General features: G+C 40.6%; 1 non-coding gene across 1 annotated transcript; it reads left to right on the top strand.

The window, feature by feature from the left end:
- The first annotated feature begins 479 nt into the window (after positions 1 to 479).
- LOC123457974 lies at positions 480 to 643 on the top strand. Its single transcript, XR_006635317.1, has one exon. It is a non-coding gene; the product is annotated as a U1 spliceosomal RNA (small nuclear RNA).
- The last annotated feature ends 2636 nt before the right edge of the window (positions 644 to 3279 follow it).

Raw genomic sequence — 3279 nt, forward strand, 5'->3', positions numbered from 1 at the left:
AATAAAGTATAACTTCTTTAAGGGAAGGAAATTTGCCTACAACTCTCTGACTACTCCCCTCTCCTGAGTATCCCTAATGCTTGTCATAGGACAAGGAGCTGCATGAATGTTTGTAGAATCGAAGTTTCCAACCACTTCATTCCTCCTTTTCTTAATTGCAATTTGTCAATCCACTTTGAAACACATAATTTCATTCTATCCTGTTGTCTCACATCATTTATCATAGGAAGTCTTGCTCCCCCAAACCTGAGGCATAGCTCCTGAGCCTTAGTTTTTAGGTTCTTTGGGATTTCACACAGGTGTCCTATGTGGCATATAATAGCTTCCTGGTGAACTAGCCCAGTAAAATCTTCAATAGTACTAATGTGTATCCAAGTTCACACTAACATACTTTGTGCCCGTGCTGGCCCTATCACATGCTTGTCTCAGCTTCTTGGTGGTAGCTCTCACCTTCTTTCTTTTTAAAAATATTTTATTTAATATTTACCTGCCAGGGGAAATACCATGATCATGAAGGTGGTTTTCCCTGGGAGAGGCTTTTCCATTGCACTCTGGATGTGCTGACCCCTGTAATTTCCCCAAATGAGGGCAACTCAACTGCAAAATTTGTGGTAGTGGGGGACGGCGTTCACACTCTCCCCTGTGAAAAAATATTTTATTTATTTGAGAGAGAGAGACAGAGATAATGGGCATGCCAGTGGCCTCTAGCCACTGCAAACAAAAACCAGACACATGCACTACATTGTGCATCTTGCATAACTGGGTACTGGGGAATCGAATCTGGATCCTTAGGCTTCAGAGGCAAGTGCCTTAACTACTATGCCATCTCTCCAGCACTCACCTTCTTTCAGATTCAATGCTGTAAAGTCACCAAGATATACTTTATGATTAATTGATAAAAATATTAAGCTATTGCTTCCCTACAAATCTCAGATGAAGTTAGGTCACTCAAGGATTAGTGTGGTGGGAGTAGAGCTAACATTTTAAAGAACACTGGAGGGGGAGCTGGTTTTGGAATTGATGCCACACACCAATATTCCATCCAGCCATTAGGCACTTTGATGTTATCGATGAGTAGTGAAGGAACCCAGTTTTCTTTTTTGGTCTACCAGACATTACTATTTTTAAATGTCTAGTATTAGGTGTGTCCCTCTGGGTCTGCAAAGAATTGAGAACCTACAGCTGCTGTTTACTGAGAGAGCCCTTGGCACCCCGTGTTCTGTCTTTAAGAAGGTCCTCTGACAAAAAGATTCCTGCCTGTGCCTCCCACCTGGCCACATGACTTATATTCAAGAGCACAGCTCAGCACTTTAAATTATTTATACCATCTGCCAGCAAACCACCAGCCAGAGAGAGGTAAATATCCCTGTGTATTCCCCTCTCTTCAAGGCCACTTTCTGTGAAGCATCTCTAGTCTCAGTGATAGATTCTGACCCTGGTTATAACACAGTGCCTCTGAGAGAAAACATTTTAAAACCTTAAAGCCAAGAGAAAGTGGGGATTGGCTGAGAGTCAACAAACCTGTCCTCAGATTTTCTTCCCTATTTTATTTATCAGAATGGCCAGATCCTCAAAATCTGATGAACACGTTTTTTTTTTTTTTTCTTTTTCCTGCAGAGAACTACTTTGCCTTGTATAGTTTCCACTGGTGTCTGGAGGTGGCAGTGCCCAGGGAGTGGTGAGTCATGTGTATGGCTCTGTGTCAAGAACATCTGCAAGATACAGAAGTCAGAGCTAGAGAAAAGGGCTTCAATTTTTATTTTTAGGGTTTTTTATTGGTTGTATAGTCTTTGTACATAGTACTGGATTTCTTAAAGATAAGTTCTTTCAAGGATGTCATGCACTTTGGCCACCCTCCCACTCCCTCCCCTCACATATTCTCTCCTTCCTTCCTTTTCCACTCTCTGCTAGTCTCCATACCTCCCCAGTATCATTTACCTTAAGGTTATGCATCTAAAACAGATTTATATATTATAAAATATAGGATCCACAAATGAGAGAAAACATGTGTTATTTGTATTGGCTAGTCTGATTTATTTCTCTTAACATGATGGTCACCAGCTGTATCCATTTTCTAAAAATTGGCATAATTTTATTTATCCTTATGGCTGAATAAAACTCCATTGTGTATATACCACATTTTCTTTATTTCATTCATCGCTGATAGACACAGGGGTTCACTCCATAAATTGACTGTTGGAAATAGAGCTTTAATAAGCATAGATGTGCAAGTATATCTTTGGTAGGATCGATAGTTCTTTGGTAGATACCCAGAAGTGGTAAAGTAGGTCACATGGTAGATCTGTTCTGCTTCTTCTGTGGAACCTTCAGGCTGATTTCTATAATGGTTAGACCGACATTCCCACCAGCTGTGAATAATGGCTCCTTCTGCCCCAAATCCTTGCCAGCATTTCCTATTATTTGTTTTCTTAATGGTGGCCATTCAGACTGGGGCAAGGTACAATATCAATGCTTTAGTTCATATTACCTTGGTGGCCAAAGATATTGAACATTTTTTTTCAAGGTAGGGTCTCACTCTAGCCTAGGATGACCTGGAATTATGTCATCTCAGGGTGGCCTCAAACTCATGGTGAGCCTCCTACCTCTACCTCCCAAGTGTTGGGATTAAAGGTGTGTGCCACCACACCCAGCTTGAACATTTAAAAAAATATTTTATATATTTATTTATTTGTGTGTGTGAGAAAGAGATATAAAGAGACAGATAGAGAGAGAATGGGCATGTCAGGGCCTTTAGCCACTGCAAACAAACTCCAGGTGCATGCACTACCTTGTGCATCTGGTTTAAGTGGGTACTGGGGAATCAAAGCTAGGTCCTTAGGCTTCATAGGCAAGTACCTTAATTACTAAGCCATTTACCCAGCGCTTGAACATTTTTTCTTGTGTCTATTGGTCATTAGTACTTCATCTTTTGAGAACCAGCTGTCCGTTGCATTAGCCCATTCATTGATTAGATTGTTTGGATTTTTCTTGTTTAGCTTCTTGAATTCTGATGTATAACTGGAAAGATTTTCTTCCATTTTGTTGGCTGTCTCTTTATTTAATTGTTTCCTTGGTTGTCCAGAAGCTTTTCAATTTCATTCAATCATATTTTCAATTCTTGGTCTTACTTCCTGAGCTATTGGAAGTCTATTTTAGAAAGCCTTTGCCTCTGCCTATACCTTTTTTAAGTGAGAAAGAGAAATGGGGGGGGGGGGGGGATGGATATGCCAGGGATGCCTGCCACTGTAAACCAACTCCAGGCACATGTGCTACTTTGTG

The sequence above is a fragment of the Jaculus jaculus genome, chromosome 1 (assembly GCF_020740685.1).
Source record: "Jaculus jaculus isolate mJacJac1 chromosome 1, mJacJac1.mat.Y.cur, whole genome shotgun sequence".
NCBI lineage: Eukaryota > Metazoa > Chordata > Mammalia > Rodentia > Dipodidae > Jaculus > Jaculus jaculus.